Source organism: Aristolochia californica, unplaced genomic scaffold (assembly GCF_029961685.1).
Source record: "Aristolochia californica isolate CCGP_79_NKW_82.1479 unplaced genomic scaffold, dmAriCali1.0.hap1 SCAF_12, whole genome shotgun sequence".
NCBI classification, from domain to species: Eukaryota; Viridiplantae; Streptophyta; class Magnoliopsida; order Piperales; family Aristolochiaceae; genus Aristolochia; species Aristolochia californica.
Window position 1 is genome coordinate 11,345,302 of NW_027181793.1, and position 18,485 is coordinate 11,363,786.

The window sequence follows — 18,485 nt, forward strand, 5'->3', positions numbered from 1 at the left end:
AAGTTTTGATTTAAGAAAAAAGTGTACATCGAAAATGGAGATGCACAATGCACAAATGTAGAGAGAGATAATTCCAAAGAGTGTTTGTAATTTTCAGGGATTGTAAGATCTTTTTAGTTTTTGTATCTCAGGTTTTGCAATCGTCGGGAAAACGGGGCGGTGTGGTATTTTTAACTGACTGTTGACTCCCAATCCGTATGTCATTTCTTACAAAAATATAGTCCGTTACTCATGATAAATCACATTACAATCATCTATGATTGTTAGGTCAGCTTTTTGAAAATGGGCAAAATATTGGCTTGTTTGACTTAGGTAAATATCTCGTCGCACGTTCACTTCAGAATTTAATGAGTGTGTGTTATTCTCATTAAAATCTTTGGATCGATAGGTCATTTGCATCTTTAACATGTTTCAAGCATGCATATCCATTTTTAAAACATATCTAGAAGAATTCTCTTTCTTGTAAAATTTCAAGCTATTAGGGTTGAACTAGTTGAATTTCCCAAACTGGGATAACAAAAAATTTGTGTTCAATTGTGGTGTGTGAATAAATTTTCATTACTTACATTTGTTAATGTTTTTATTTTTTTCCGTACATTAACTTAAAATTTACATTTTTTTGTGATCTATTTACCTTTTTTTGTTTACGGCATGAAGGGAGAACGAAAACTCAAAGTTTTGATTTAATAAAAAAGTGTACATCTAAAATGGAGATGCACAATGCACAAATGTAGAGAGATATAATTCCAAAGAGTGTCTGTGATTTTTCAGGAATGTGAGCTCTTTTAAGTTTTTAGTTCTCAGGTTTTGCCATCGTCGGAAAAAGGCGGAGGCGGGGGATTTTTAATTGAGTGTTGACTCCCAATCCGTAAGTCATTTCTTATCTATGATTGTTAGGTAAGCTTTTTGTGAACGTGCAAAATAATGGCTAGTTTGATTTTGGTAAATATCCCACCGCACGTTCATTGAGAATTTAAAGAGCTTTGATATTCTCTTTAAAAGCTTTGGATCCATAGGTCATTTGGACATTTACCATGGTTCAAGCATGCATATCCATTTTTAAAACACGTGTAGATGAAATCTCTTTCTTGTAAAATTCCATGCAATTCGGGTTGAACTAGTGGATTTTCTCAAACTTGGATAACAAAACATTTTTGTTCATTTGTCGTGTGTGAATAAATTTTCTATATTTACATTTGTTATTGTTTTAATTTTTTTTCACACAGAAACTCTAAAATTTTCATTTTGTTGTGATCTATTTGCCTTTTTTGGTTTACGGGATGAAGGGATAGCAAAAACTCAAAGTTTTGATTTAAGAAAAAAGTGCACATCTAAAATGGAGATGCACAATGCACAAATGTAGGGAGAGATAATTCCAAAGAGTGTTTGTAATTTTTAGGGATTGTAAGATCTTTTTAGTTTTTGTATCTCAGGTTTTGCAATTGTCGGGAAAACGGGAAGGCATGGTATTTTTAACTGACTGTTGACTCCCAATCCGTATGTCATTTCTTAAAAAAATATAGCTCGTTACTCATGATAAATCACTTTACAATCATCTATGATTGTTAGGTAAGCTTTTTGCAACCGGGCAAAATAATGGCTTGTTTGACTCGGGCAAATATCCCACCGCACGTTCACTAGAGAATTTAATGAGCGTATGTTATTCTCTTTAAAAGCTTTGGATCCATAGGTCATTTGCATCTTTAACATGTTTCAAGCTTGCATATCCATTTTTAAAACACGTGTGGAACAAATCTCTTTCTTGTAAAATTCCAAGCTATTAGGGTTGAACTAGAGGAATTTCCCAAACTTGGATAACAAAAGTTTTGTGCTAATTTTTGGTCTGTGAATAAATTTTATTTACTTACATTTGTTATTGTTTTAAATTTTTTCCATACATAAACTCAAAAATTTTCATTTTGTTGTGATCTATTGGCCTTTTTTTGTTTACGGGATGAAGGGAGAGAGAAAACTCAAAGTTTTGATTTAAGAAAAAAGTGCACATCTAAAATGGAGACGCACAGTGCACAAATGTAGAGAGAGATAACTCCAATGAGTGTCTGTAATTTTTAGGGAATTTAAGCTCTTTTTAGTTTTTATATCTCAGGTTTCTCAATCGTCTGGAAAAGGGGGAGGCGGGGTGTTTTTAACTGAGTGTTGACTCCCAATCCGTAAGTCATTTCTTACAAAAATATAGCCCGTTACGGATGATAAATCACTTTAAAATCATCTATGATTGTTAGGTAAGCTTTTTGTGAACGGGCAAAATAGTGGCTAGTTTGATTCTGGTAAATATCCCACCGCACATTCAATGAGAATTTGTTTACGGGATGAAGGGAGAGCGAAAACTCAAAGTATTGATTTAAGAAAAAAGTGAACATCTAAAATGGAGAAGCACAATGCACAAATGTAGGAAGAGATAATTCAAAAGAGTGTTTGTAATTTTTAGGGATTGTAAGATCTTTTCAGTTTTTATATCTCAGGTTTTGCAATCATCGGGAAATGGGGGAGCCGGGGTATTTTTAACTGACTATTGACTCCCAATCCGTATGTCATTTCTTACAAAAATATAGCCCGTTAGTCATGATAAATCACATTACAATTCATCTATGATTGTTAGGTCATCTTTTTGCAAACGGGCAAAATAATGGCTTGTTTGACTTGGGTAAATATCCCACCGCACGTTCACTAGAGAATTTAATGAGCGTATGTTATTCTCTTTAAAAGCATTGGATCCATAGGTCATTTGCATCTTTAACATGTTTCAAGCTTGCATATCCATTTTTAAAACACGTGTAGAAGAAATCTCTTTCTTGTAAAATTCCCAGCTATTAGGGTTGAACTAGTGGAATTTCCCAAACTTGGATAACAAAAGTTTTGTGTTCATTTTTGGAGTGTGAATAAATTTTCTTTACTTACATTTGTAATTGTTTTAAATTTTTTCCATACATAAACTCTAAAATTTTTATTTTGCTGTGATCTATTTGCCTTTTTTTGTTTACGGGATGAAGGGAGAGCAAAAACTCAAAGTTTCAATTTAAGAAAAAAGTGTACTTCCAAAATGGAGGTGCTCAACGCAAAAATGTAGAGAGAGATAATTCCAAAGTGTCTCTGTAATTTTTAGGGAATTTGAGCTCTTTTTAGTTTTTATATCTCAGGTTTTGCAATTGTCGGGAAAAGAGGGACACGGGGTGTTTTTAACTGAGTGTTGACTCCCAATCCATAAGTCATTTCTTACAAAAATATAGCCCGTTACTCATGATAAATCACATTACAATCATCTATGATTGTTAGGTCAGCTTTTTGCAAACGGGCAAAATAATGGCTTGTTTGACTCGGGTAAATTTCCCATCGCACGTGCACTAGAGAATTTAATGAGTGTTTTTTATTCTCATTAAAACCTTTGGATCCATAAGTCATTTGCATGTTTAACATGTTTCAAGCATGCATATCCATTTTTAAAACGCGTGTAGAAGAATTCTCTTTCTTGTAAAATTTCAAGCTATGAAGGTTGAACTAGTGGAATTTCCCAATCTTGGATAACAAAATTTTGGTTTTGTGGTTTGCGAATAAATTTTCCTTACTTAAATTTTTTATTTTTTAAAATTTTTCCATACATAAACTCTAATATTTTCAGTTTGTCGTCATCAATTTGCCTTTGTTTTTTTTTTAACAGTATGAAGAGGGAGCGAAAACTCAAAATTTTGATTTAAGAAAAAATATTACATCTAAAATGGAGATGCACAGTGCACAAATTTAGAAAGAGATAATTCCAAAGAGTGTCTGTAATTTTTAGGGATTGTAAGCACTTTTTAGTTTTTATATCTCAGGTTTTGCAATCGTCGGGAAAAGGGGCATGCAGGGGATTTTTAACTGAGTGTTGACTCCCTATCCATAAGTCATTTCTTACAAAAATATAGCCCGTTACACATGATAAATCACTTTACAATTCATCTATGATTGTTAGGTCAGCTTTTTGCAAATGGGCAAAATAATGGCTAGTTTGACTCGGGTTAATATCCCACCGCACGTTCACTAGAGAATTTAATGAGCGTATGTTATTCTCTTTAAAAGTTTTGGATCCATAGGTCATTTGCATCTTTAACATTTTTCAAGCTTGCACATCCATTTTTAAAACACGTGTAGAGGAAATCTCTTTCTTGTAAAATTCCAAGCTATTAGGGTTGAACTAGTGGAATTTCCCAAACTTGGATAACAAAAGTTTTGTGTTCATTTTTGGAGTGTGAATAAATTTTATTTACTTACATTTGTTATTGTTTTAAATTTTTTCCATACATAAACTCAAAAATTTTTATTTTGCTGTGATCTATTTTCCTTTTTTATTTTACGGGATGACGGGAGAGAGAAAACTCAAAGTTTTGATTTCAGAAAAAAGTGTCCAATTAAAATTGAGTGTTAGTAATTTTTAGGGAATTTGAGCTCTTTTTAGTTTTTATATCTCAGGTTTTGCAATCGTCGGGAAAAGGGGGGGGCGGGGTGTTTTTAACTGAGTGTTGACTCGCAATCCGTAAGTCATTTCTTACAAAAATATAGCCCGTTAGGGATGATAAATCACTTTACAATCATCTTTGATTGTTAGGTAAGCTTTTTATAAACGGGCTAAATAATGGCTTGTTTGACTCTGGTAAATATCCCACCGCACGTTCATTGAGAATTTAATGAGCGTTTGTTATTCTTTTTAAAAGCTTTGGATCCATAGGTCATTTGCATCTTTAACATGTTTCAAGCATGCATAACCATTTTTAAAACACGTGTAGAAGAAATATTTTTCTTGTAAAATTCCATGTAATTAAGGTTGAACTAGTGGAATTTCCCAAACTTGGAAAACAAAACTTTAGTGTTCATTTGTGGTGTGTGAAAATTTTTTCTGTACTTACATTTGTTTTTATTTTTATTTTTTTTCACACATAAACTCTAAAATTTTGGTTTTGTTATGATCTATGTGCCTTTTTTTTCTTTACGGGATGAAGTGAGAGCGAAAACTCAAAGTTTTGATTTTAAGAAAAAAGTGAACATCTAAAATGGAGATGCACAATGCAAAAATGAAGGAAGAGATAATTCCAAAGAGTGTTCGTAATTTTTAGGGATTGTAAGATCTTTTCAGTTTTTATATCTCAGGTTTTGTAATTGTCAGGAAATGGGGGAGCCGGGGTATTTTTAACTGACTGTTGACTCCCAATCCGTATGTCATTTCTTACAAAAATATAGCCCGTTACTCATTATAAATCACATTACAATCATCTATGATTGTTTGGTCAGCTTTTTGCAAACGGGGGAAATAATGGCTTGTTTGACTCTGGTAAATATCCCACCGCACGTTCATTGAGAATTTAATGAGCGTTTGTTATTCTCTTGAAAAGCTTTGGATCCATAGGTCATTTGCATCTTTAACATGTTTCAAGCATGCATATCCATTTTTAAAACACGTGTAGAAGAAATCTCTTTCTTGTAAAATTCCATGCAATTAGGGTTGAACAAGTGGAATTTCCCAATCTTGGAAAAAAAAACTTTTGTGTTCATTTTTAGCGTGTGAATAAATTTTCTATACTTACATTTGTTATTGTTTTAATTTTGTTTTCACACGTAAACTTTAAAATTATCATTTTGTTGTGATCTATTTGCCTTTTTTTGTTTACGAGATGAAGGGAGAGCGAAAACTCAAAGTTTTGATTTAAGAAAAATAGTGTACATCTAAAATGGAGATGCACAATGCACAAATGTAGGGAGAGATAATTCCAAAGAGTGTTTGTAATTTTTTGGGATTGTAAGATCTTTTTAGTTTTTATATCTCAGGTTTTCCAATCGTCAGGAAAAGGGGGAAGCTGGGTATTTTTAACTGACTGTTGACTCCATATCCGTATGTCATTTCTTACAAAAATATAGCCCATTACTCATGATAAATCGCATTACAATCATCTATGATTGTTAGGCCTGCTTTTTGCGAACGGGCAAAATAATGGCTTGTTTGACTCGGGTAAATATCCCACCGCACGTTCACTTCAGAATTTAATGAGTGCTTGTTATTCTCATTAAAAGCTTTGGTTCCATAGGTCATTTTCATCTTTAACATGTTTCAAGCTTGCATATCCATTTTTAAAACACGTGTAGAAAAATTCTCTTTCTTGTAAAATTTCAAGCTATTAGGGTTGAACTAGTGGAATTTCCCAAACTTGGATAACAAAAATTTTGTGTTCATTTGTGGTGTGTGAATAAATTTTCATTACTTACATTTGTTATTGTTTTAATTTTTTTCCATACACAAACTCTAAAATTTACATTTTGTTGTGATCTATTTACCATTTTTTGTTTACAGCATGAAGGGAGAACAAAAACTCAGAGTTTTGATTTAAGAAAAATGTGTACATCTAAAATGGAGATGCATAATTTTAAAATGTAGAGAGATATAATTCCAAAGAGTGTCTGTGATTTTTATGGATTGTGAGCTCTTTTAGGTTTTTAGTTCTCAGGTTTTGCAATCGTCGGGAAAAGGGGGAGTCGGGGGATTTTAAATTGAGTGTTGACTCCCAATCCGTAAGTTATTTCTTACAATAAAATTGCCCGTTACGAATGAAAAATCACTTTACAGTCATCAATGATTGTTATGTCAGCTTTTTGCAAACGGGCAAAATAATGGCTTGTTTGGCTCGGGTAAATATCCCGCCGCACGTTCACTTCAGAATTTAATGAGCGTTTGTTATTCTCATTAAAAGCTTTGGATCCATAGGTCATTTTCATCTTTAACATGTTTCAAGCATGCATATCCATTTTTAAAACATGTGTAGAAGAAATCTCTTTCTTGTAAAATTCCAAGCTATTAGGGTTGAACTTGTGGAATTTCCCAATCTGGGATAACAAAACTTTTGTGTTCATTTGTGGTTTGTGAATAAATTTTCTTTACTTACATTTTTTATTTTTTTAAATTTTATCCATACATAAACTCTAAAATTTTCATTTTGTAGTTATCATTTTGTCTGTTTTTTTTTTGTTTTTTACGGTATGAAGGGGAGCGAAAACTCAAAATTTTGATTTAAGAAAAAAGTGTACATCTAAAATGGAGATGCACAATGCACGAATTTAGAAAGAGATAATTCCAAAGAGTGTCTGTAATTTTTAGGGATTGTAAGCTCTTTTTAGTTTTTATATCTCAGGTTTTGCAATCGTCGGGAAAAGGGGGAGGCGGGGAATTTTTAACTGAGTGTTGACTCCCTATCCATAAGTCATTTCTTACAAAAATATTGCCCGTTACACTTGATAAATCACTTTACAATTCATCTATGATTGTTAGGTCAGCCTTTTGCAAACAGGCAAAATGATGGCTTGTTTGACTCGGGTAAATATCCCACCGCACGTTCACTAGAGAATTTAATGAGCGTATGTTATTCTCTTTAACAGCTTTGGATCCATAGGTCATTTGCATCTTTAACATGTTTCAAGCTTGCATATCCATTTTTAAAACACGTGTAGAAGAAATCTCTTTCTTGTATAATTCCAAGCTATTAGGGTTGAACTAGTGGAATATCCCAAACTTGGATAGCAAAAGTTGTGTTAATTTTTGGTGTGTGAATAAATTTTCTTTACTTACATTTGTTACTGTTTTAATTTTTTCCATACATAAACTCTAAAATTTCCATTTTGCTGTGATCTATTTGCCTTTTTTTGTTTACGGGATGAAGGGAGAGAGAAAACTCAAAGTTTTGATTTAAGAAAAAAGTGTACATTTAAAATGGAGACGCACTGTGCACAAATGTAGACAGAGATAATTCCATAGAGTGTCTGTAATTTTTAGGGAATTTAAGCTCTTTTTAGTTTTTATACCTCAGGTTTTGCCATCGTCGGGTAAAGGGGGAGGCGGGGTGTTTTTAACTGAGTGTTGAATCCCAATCCGTAAGTCATTTATTACAATAATATAGCCTGTTACGAAAGAAAAATCACTTTACAATCATCTATGATTGTTCGGTCAACTTTTTGCAAACGGGCAAAATAATCGCTTGTTTGACTCGGGTAAATATCCCACAGCATGTTCACTTCAGAATTTAATGAGGGTTTGTTATTCTCATTAAATGCTTTGGATCCATAGGTCATTTGCATCTTTAACATGTTTCTAGCATGCATATCCATTTTTAAAACACATGAAGAAGAAATCTCTTTCTTTTAAAATTCCAAGCTATTAATGTTGAACTAGTGGAATTTCCCAATCTTGGATAACTAAATTTTGTGTTCATTTGTGGTGTGTGAATAAATTTTCATTACTTACATTTTTTATTGTTTTAAATTTTTTCCATACATAAACTCTGAAATTTTCATTTTGTTTGTGATCTATTTACGTTTTTTTGTTTACGGCATGAAGGGAGAACGAAAACTCAAAGTTTTGATTTAAGAAAAAAGTGTACATCTAAAATGGAGATGCACCATGCATAAATGTAGAGAGATATAATTCCAAAGAGTGTCCGTGATTTTTAAGGATTGTAAGCTCTTTTCAGTTTTTAGTTCTCAGGTTTTGCAATCGTTGGGAAAAAGGGCAGGCGGGGGATTTTTAATTGAGTGTTGACTCCCAATCCGTAAGTCATTTCTTACAATAATATAGCCTGTTATGATTGTTATGTCAGCTTTTTACAAACGGGCAAAATAATGGCTTGTTTTACTCGGGTAAATATCCCGCCGCACGTTCATTTAAGAATTTAATGAGCGTTTGTTATTCTCATTAAAAGCTTTGGATCCATAGGTCATTTTCTTCTTTCACATGTTTCAAGAATGCATATGCATTTTTAAAACACGTGTAGAAGAATTCACTTTCTTGTAAAATTTCTAGCTATTAGGGTTGAACAAGTGGAATTTCCCAAACTTGGATAAAAAAATTTTTGTGTTAATTTTTGGTGTGTGAATAAATTTTCTGTACTTCCATTTGTTACTGTTTTAAATTTTTTCCATGCATAAACTCTAAAATTTTTAATTTGTTGTGATCTATTTGCCTTTTTTTGTTTACGGGATGAACGGAGAGAGAAAACTCAAAGTTTTGATTTAACAAAAAAGTGTACATTTAAAATGGAGACGCACAGTGCACAAATGTAGAGACAGATAATTCCAAAGAGTGTCTGTAATTTTTAGGGAATTTAAGCTCTTTTTAGTTTTTATATCTCAGGTTTGCTATAGTCGGGTAAAGGGGGAGGCGGGGTGTTTTTAACTGGGTGTTGAGTCTCAAACCGTAAGTCATTTCTTACAAAAATATAGCCCGTTACGGATGATAAATCACTTTACAATCATCTATGATTGTTAGGTAAGCTTTGTTTAAACTGTCAAAATAATGGCTTGTTTGACTCTGGTAAATATCCCATCGCACGTTCAATGAGAATTTAATGAGCGTTTGTTATTCTCTTGAAAGGCTTTGGATCCATAGGTCATTTGCTTCTTTAACATGTTTCAAGCATGCATATCCATTTTTAAAACACGTGTAGAAGAAATCTCTTTCTTGTAAAATTCCATGCAATTAGGGTTGAACAAGTGGAATTTCCCAAACTTGGAAAACAAAACTTTTGTGTTCATTTGTGGTGTGTGAATAAATTTTATATACATACATTTTTTATTGTTTTAATTTTTTTTCACACATAAACTCTAAAATTTTCATTTTGGTGTGATCTATTTGCCTTTTTTTTTTACGGGATGAAGGGAGAGTGAAAACTAAAAGTTTTGATATAAGAAAAAAGTGTACATCTAAAATGGAGATGAACAATGCACAAATGTAGGGCGAGATAATTCCAAAGAGTCTTTGTAATTTTAAGGGATTGTAAGATCTTTTTAGTTTTTATATCTCAAGTTTTCCAATCGTCGGGAAAAGGGGGAGGCGGGGTATTTTTAACTGACTGTTGACTCCATATCCGTATGTCATTTCTTACAAAAATATAGCCCATTACTCATGATAAATCGCATTACAATCATCTATGATTGTTAGGCCAGCTTTTTGCAAACGGGCAAAATAATGGCTTGTTTGACTCGGGTAAATATCACTTCAGAATTTAATCAGTGCTTGTTATTCTCATTAAAAGCTTTGGTTCCATAGGTCATTTTCATCTTTAACATGTTTCATGCTTGCATATCCTTTTTTAAAACACGTGTAGAAAAATTCTCTTTCTTGTAAAATTTCAAGCCATTAGGGTTGAACTAGTGGAATTTCCCAAACTTGGATAACAAAAATTTTGTGTTCATTTGTGGTGTGTGAATTAATTTTCATTACTTACATTTGTTATTGTTTTAATTATTTTCCATACACAAACTCTAAAATTTACATTTTGTTGTGATCTATTTACCTTTTGTTGTTTACAGCATGAAGGGAGAACGAAAACTCAAAGTTTTTATTTAAGAAAAATGTGTACATCTAAAATGGAGATGCATAATTTAAAAATGTAGAGAGATATAATTCCAAAGAGTGTCTGTGATTTTTAAGGATTGTGAGCTCTTTTCAGTCTTTAGTTCTCAGGTTTTGCAATCGTCGGGAAAAGGGGGAGTCGGGGGATTTTAAATTGAGTGTTGACTCCCAATCCGTAAGTTATTTCTTACAATAAAATTGCCCATTACGAATCAAAAATCACTTTACAATCATCTATGATTGTGAGGTCAACTTTTTGCAAACGGGCAAAATAATGGCTTGTTTGGGTCGGGTAAATATCCCGCCGCACGTTCACTTCAGAATTTAATGAGCGTTTGTTATTCTCATTAAAAGCTTTGGATCCATAGGTCATTTTCATCTTTAACATGTTTCAAGCTTGCATATCCATTTTTAAAACACGTGTAGAAGAAATATCTTCCTTGTATAATTTCAAGCTATTAGGGTTGAACTAGTGGAATATCCCAAACTTGGATAGCAAAAGTTTTTTTAATTTTTGGTGTGTGAATCAATTTTCTTTACTTACATTTGTTACTGTTTTAATTTTTTCCATACATAAACTCTAAAATTTCCAATTTGCTGTGATCTATTTGCCTTTTTTTGTTTACGGGATGAAGGGAGAGAGAAAACTCAAAGTTTTGATTTAAGAAAAAAGTGTACATTTAAAATGGAGACGCACAGTGCACAAATGTAGACAGAGATAATTCCATAGAGTGTCTGTAATTTTTAGGGAATTTAAGCTCTTTTTAGTTTTTATACCTCAGGTTTTGCCATCGTCGAGTAAAGGGGGAGGCGGGGTGTTTTTAACTGAGTGTTGAATCCCAATCCGTAAGTCATTTATTACAATAATATAGCCTGTTACGAATAAAAAATCACTTTACAATCATCTATGATTGTTAGGTTAGCTTTTTTGCAAACGGGCAGAATAATGTCTTGTTTGACTCGGGTAAATATCCCACAGCACGTTCACTTCAGAATTTAATGAGGGTTTGTTATTCTCATTAAATTCTTTGGATCCATAGGTCATTTGCATCTTTAACATGTTTCAAGCATGCATATCCATTTTTAAAACACAAGTAGAAGAAATCTCTTTCTTTTAAAATTCCAAGCTATTAGGGTTAAACTAGTGGAATTTCCCAATCTTGGATAACTAAATTTTGCGTTCATTTGTGGTGTGTGAATAAATTTTCATTACTTACATTTGTTATTGTTTTAATTTTTTTCCATACATAAACTCTGAAATTTTTATTTTGTTTGTGATCTATTTACGTTTTTTTGTTTACGGCATGAAGGGAGAACGAAAACTCAAAGTTTTGATTTGAGAAAAAAGTGTACATCTAAAATGGAGATGCACCATGCACAAATGTAGAGAGATATAATTCCAAAGAGTGTCCGTGATTTTTAAGGATTGTAAGCTCTTTTCAGTTTTTAGTTCTCAGGTTTTGCAATCGCTGGGAAAAATGGGAGGCGGGGGATTTTTAATTGAGTGTTGACTCCCAATCCGTAAGTCATTTCTTACAATAATATAGCCTACAATGATTGAAAAATCACTTTACAATCATCTATGATTGTTAGGTCAGCTTTTTGCAAACGAGCAAAATAATGGCTTGTTTGACTCGGGTAAATATCCCGTCGCACGTTCATTTAAGAATTTAATGAGCGTTTGTTATTCTCATTAAAAGCTTTGGATCCATAGGTTATTTTCTTCTTTAACATGTTTCAAGAATGCATATCCATTTTTAAAACACGTGTAGAAGAATTCTCTTTCTTGTAAAATTTCAAGTTATTAGGGTTGAACAAGTGGAATTTCCCAAACTTGGATAACAAAAATTTTGTGTTCATTTGTGGTGTGTGAATAAATTTTCATTACTTACAATTGTTATTGTTTTAATTTTTTTCCCTACATAAACTCTAAAATTTACATTTTGCTGTGATCAATTTACCTTTTTTTGTTTATGGCATGAAGGGAGAATGAAAACTCAAAGTTTTGATTTAAGAAAAAAGTGTACATCTAAAATGGAGATGCATAATGCAAAAATGTAGAGAGATATAATTCCGAAGAGTGTCTGTGATTTTTAAGGATTGTGAGCTCTTTTCAGTTTTTAGTTCTCAGGTTTTGCAATCATCGGGAAAAAGGGGACGTGGGGGATATTTAATTGAGTGTTGACTCCCAATCCGTAAGTTATTTCTTACAATAAAATTTCCAGTTACGAATGAAAAATCACTTTACAATCATCTATGATTGTTAGGTCAGCTTTTTGCAAACGGGCAAAATAATGGCTTATTTGGCTCGGGTAATATCCCGCCGCACGTTCACTTTAGAATTTAATGAGAGTTTGTTATTCTCATTAAAAGCTTTGGATCCATAGGTCATTTGCATCTTTAACATGTTTCAACAATGCCTATCTATTTTTAAAACACGTGTAGTAGAAATCTCTTTCTTGTAAAATTCCAAGCTATTAGGGTTGAACTTGTGGAATTTCCCAATATGGGATAACAAAAATTTTGTGTTCATTTTTTATTTGTGAATAAATTTTCTTTACTTACATGTTTTATTTTTTAAAATTTTTTCCATACATAAACTCTAAAATTTTCATTTTGTAGTTATCATTTTGCCTGTTTTTTTTTTTTTTTACGGTATAAAGGGGGAGCGAAAACTCAAAATTTTGATTTAAAAAAAAGTGTACATCTAAAATGGAGATGCACAATGCACGAATTTAGAAAGAGATAATTCCAAAGAATGTCTGTAATTTTTAGAGATTGTTAGCTCTTTTTAGTTTTTATATCTCTGGTTTGTCAATCGTCGGGAAAAGGGGGAGGCGGGGAATTTTTAACTGAGTGTTGACTCCCTATCCATAAGTGATTTCTTACAAAATATAGCCCGTTACACATGATAAATCAATTTACAATTCATCTATGATTGTTCGGTCAGGTTTTTGCAAACGGGCAAAATAATGGCTTGTTTGACTCGGGTAAATATTCCACCGCACCTTCACTAGAGAATTTAATGAGCGTATGTTATTCGCCTTAAAAGCTTTGGATCCATAGGTCATTTGCATCTTTAACATGTTTCAAGCTTGCATATCCATTTCTAAAACACGTGTAGAAGAAATCTCTTTCTTGTAAAATTTCAAGCTATTAGGGTTGAACTAGTGGCATTTCCCAAACTTGGATACCAAAAGTTTTGTGTTAATTTTTGGTGTGTATAAATTTTCTTTACCTCCATTTTTTACTGGTTTAAAGTTTTTCCATATATAAACTCTAAAATTTTCAATATGCTGTGATCTATTTGCCTTTTTTTTTACGGGATGAAGGGAGAGAGAAAACTCAAAGTTTTGATTTAAGAAAAAAGTGTACATTTAAAATGGAGACGCACAGTGCACAAATGTAAAGAGATAATTTCAAAGAGTGTCTGTAATTTTTAGGGAATTTAAGCTCTTTTTAGTTTTTATATCTCAGGTTTTGCAATCGTCGGGTAAAGGGGCAAGCGGGGTGTTTTTAACTGAGTGTTGACTCCCAATCCATAAGTCATTTCTAATAAAAATATAGCCCGTTACGGATGATAAATCACTTTACAATCATCTATGATTGTTAGGTAATCTTTTTGTAAACAGGCAAAATAATGGCTTGTTTAACTTTGGTAAAAATCCCACCGCACGTTCATTGAGAATCAAATGAGCGTTTGTTATTCTCTTTAAAAGCTTTTGATCCATAGGTCATTTGCATCTTTAACATGTTTCAAGCATGCATATCCATTTTTACAACACGTGTAGAAGAAATATCTTTCTTGTATAATTCACTGCAATTAGGGTTGAACTAGTGGAATTTCCCAAACATGGAAAACAAAACTTTTGTGTTCATTTGTGGTGTGTGAATAAATTTTCATTACTTACATTTGTTATTGTTTTAATTTTTTTCCATACATAAACTCTAAAATTTACATTTTGTTGTGATCTATTTACCTTTTCTTGTTTTCGGCATGAAGGGAGAATGAAAACTAAAAGTTTTAATTTAAGAAAAAAATGTACATCTAAAATGGAGATGCATAATGCACAAATGTAGAGAGATGTTATTCCAAAGAGTGTCTGTGATTTTTAAGGATTGTGAGCTCTTTTCAGTTTTTAGTTCTCAGGTTTTCCAATCGTCGAGAAAAGGGGGAGGCAGGGAATTTTTAATTGAGTGTTGACTCCCAATCCGTTAGTCATTTCTTAAAATAATATATCCCCTTACGAATGAAAAATCACTTTACAATCATCTATGATTGTTAGGTCAGCTTTTTGCAAACGGGCAAAATAATGGCTTGTTTGGCTCGGGTAAATATCCCGCCGCACATTCACTTCAAAATTTAATGAGTGTTTATTATTCTCATTAAAAGCTTTGGATCCATAGGTCATTTGCATCTTGAACATGTTTAAAGCATGCATATCCATTTTTAAAACACGTGTATAAGAAATCTCTTTCTTGTAAAATTCCAAGCTATTAGCGTTGAACTAGTGGAATTTTCCAATCTTGGATAACAAAAATTTTGTGTTCATTTGTGGTTTGTGAATAAATTTTCTTCACTTACAATTTGCCTTTTTTTTTTTACGGTACGAAGGGCGAGTGAAAACTCAAAATTTTGATTTAAGAAAAAAGTGTACATCTAAAATGAGATGCACAATGCACGAATTTATAAAGAGATAATTCCAAAGAGTGTCTGTAATTTTTAGGGATTGATAGCTCTTTTTAGTTTTTAAATGTCAGGTTTTGCAATCGTCAAGAAAAGGGGGAGCCGGGGGATTTTTAATTGAGTGTTGACTCCCTATCCATAAGTGATATCTTACAAAAATATAGCCCGTTACACATGATAAATCACTTTACAATTCATCTATGATTGTTAGGTCAGCTTTTTGCAAATGGGCAAAATAATGGCTTGTTTGACTCGGGTAAATATCCCACCGCACGTTCACTAGAGAATTTAATGAGTGTTTGTTATTCTCATTAAAAGCTTTGGATCCATAGGTCATTTGCATCTTTAACATGTTTCAACCATGCATATCCATTTTAAAACATGTGTAGAACAAATCTCTTTCTTGTAAAATTCCAAGCTATTAGGGTTGAACTTGTGGAATTTCCCAATCTGGGATAACAAAAATTTTGTGTTGATTTGTGATTTATGAATAAATTTTCTTTACTTACATTTTTTATTTTTTTAATTTTTTTCCATACATACACTCTAAAATTTTCATTTTGTAGTTATCATTTTGCCTTTTTTTTTTTTTTTTTTTACGGTATGAAGGGGGAGCGAAAACTCAAAATTTTGATTTAAGAAAAAAATGTACATCTAGAATGGAGATGCACAATGCACGAATTTAGAAAGAGATAATTCCAAAGAGTGTCTATAATTTTTAGGGATTGTTAGCTCCTTTTAGTCTTTATATCTCAGGTTTTGCAATCGTCGGGAAAAGGGGGAGGCGGGGAATTTTTAACTGAGTGTTGACTCCCAATCCATAAGTCATTTATTGCAAAAATATAGCCCGTTACACTTGATAAATCACTTTACAATTCATCTATCATTGTTAGGTCAACGTTTTGCAAACGGGCAAAATGATGGTTTGTTTGACTCGGGTAAATATCCCACCGCACATTCACTAGAGAATTTAATGAGTGTATGTTATTCTCTTTAAAAGCTTTGGATCCATAGGTCATTTGCATCTTTAACGTGTTTCAAGCTTGCATATCCATTTTTAAAACACGTGTAGAATAAATCTCTTTCTTGTATAATTCCAAGCTATTAGGGTTGAACTAGTGGAATATCCCAAACTTGGATAGCAAAAGTTGTGTTAATTTTTGGTGTGTGAATAAATTTTCTTTATTTACATTTGTCACTGTTTTAATTTTTTCCATACATAAACTCAAAAATTTCCAATTTGCTGCGATCTATTTACCTTTTTTGTTTATGGGATGAAGGGAGAGAGAAAACTCAAAGTTTTGATTTAAGAAAAAAGTGTACATTTAAAATGGAGACACACAGTGCACAAATGTAGAGAGAGATAATTCCAAAGAGTGTCTGTAATTTTTAGGGAATTTAAGCTCTTTTTAGTTTTTATACCTCAGGGTTTGTAATCGTCGGGTAAAGGGGGAGGCGGGGTGTTTTTAACTGAGTGTTGACTCCCAATCCATAAGTCATTTCTTACAAAAATATAGCCCGTTACGGATGATAAATCACTTTACAATCATCTATGATTGTTAGGTAAGCTTTTTGTAAATAGGCAAAATAATGGCTTGTTTAACTCTGGTAAATATCCCACCGCACGTTCATTGAGAATTTAATGAGCGTTTGTTAATCTCTTTAAAAGCTTTCGATCCATAGGTCATTTGCATCTTTAACATGTTTCAAGCATGCATATCCATTTTTAAAACACGTGTAGAAGAAATCTCTTTCTTTTAAAATTCCAAGCTATTAGGGTTGAACTAGTGGAATTTCCCAATCTTGGATAACTAAATTTCGTGTTCATTTGTGGTGTGTGAATAAATTTTCATTACTTACATTTGTTATTGTTTTAATTTTTTTCCAAACATAAACTCTGAAATTTTCATTTTGTTTGTGATCTATTTACCTTTTTTTGTTTTCGGCATGAAGGGAGAACGAAAACTCAAAGTTTTGATTTAATAAAAAAGCGTACATCTAAAATGGAGATGCACCATGCACAAATGTAGAGAGATATAATTCCAAAAAGTGTTCGTGATTTTTAAGGATTGTAAGCTCTTTTAAGTTTTTAGTTCTCAGGTTTTGCAATCGTTGGGAAAAAGGGGAGGCGGGGGATTTTTAATTGAGTGTTGACTCCCAATCCGTAAGTCATTTCTTACATTAATATAGCCTGTTACGATTGAAAAATCACTTTACATTCATCTATGATTGTTAGGTCAACTTTTTGCAAACGGGCAAAAAAATGGTTTGTTTGACTCGGGTAAATATCCCGCCGCACATTCATTTAAGAATTTAATGAGCGTTTGTTATTCTCATTAAAAGCTTTGGATCCATAGGTCATTTTCATCTTTAACATATTTCAAGAATGCATATCCATTTTTAAAATACGTGTAGAAGAATTCTCTTTCTTATAAAATTTCAAGCTATTAGGGTTGAACAAGTAGAATTTCCCAAACTAGGAGAAATAAAATTTTGTGTTCATTTGTGGTGTGTGAATAAATTTTCATTACTTACATTTGTTATTGTTATAATTTTTTTCCATACATAAACTCTAAAATTTACATTTTGTTGTGATCTATTTACCTTTTTTTGTTTACAGCATGAAGGGAGAACGAAAACTCAAAGTTTTAAGAAAAAAGTGTACATCTAAAATGGAGATGCATAATGCAAAAATGTAGAGAGATATAATTCCAAAGAGTGTCTGTGATTTTTAAGGATTGTGAGCTCTTTTCAGTTTTTAGTTCTCAGGTTTTGCAATCGTCGGGAAAAAGGGTAGGCGGGGGATTTTTAATTGAGTGTTGTCTCCCAATCCGTAAGTCATTTCTTACAATAATATTGCCCGTTACGAATGAAAAATCGCTTTACAATCATTTATGATTGTTAGGTCAGCTTTTTGCAAACGGGCAAAGTAATGGCTTGTTTGGCTCGGGTAAATATCCCGCTGCAAGTTCACTTCAGAATTTAATGAGCGTTTGTTATTCTCATTAAAAGCTTTGGATCCATAGGTCATTTGCATCTTTAACATGTTTCAAGCATGCATATCCATTTTTAAAACACGTGTAGAAGAAATCTCTTTCTTGTAAAATTCCTAGCTATTTGGGTTGAACTAGTGGAATTTCCCAATCTTGGATAACAAAACTTTTTTGTTCTTTTGTTGTTTGTGAATAAATTTTCTTTACTTAAATTTTTCATTTTTTTTTAATTTTTTCCTTACATAAACTCTAAAATTTTCATTTTGTTGTTATCAATTTGCTTCTTTTTTTTTCTTTTTTTTACGGTACGAAGGGCGAGCGAAAACTCAAAATTTTGAAAAAAGTGTACATCTAAAATGGAGATGCACAATGCACAAATTTATAAAGAGATAATTCCAAAGAGTGTATGTAATTTTTAGGGATT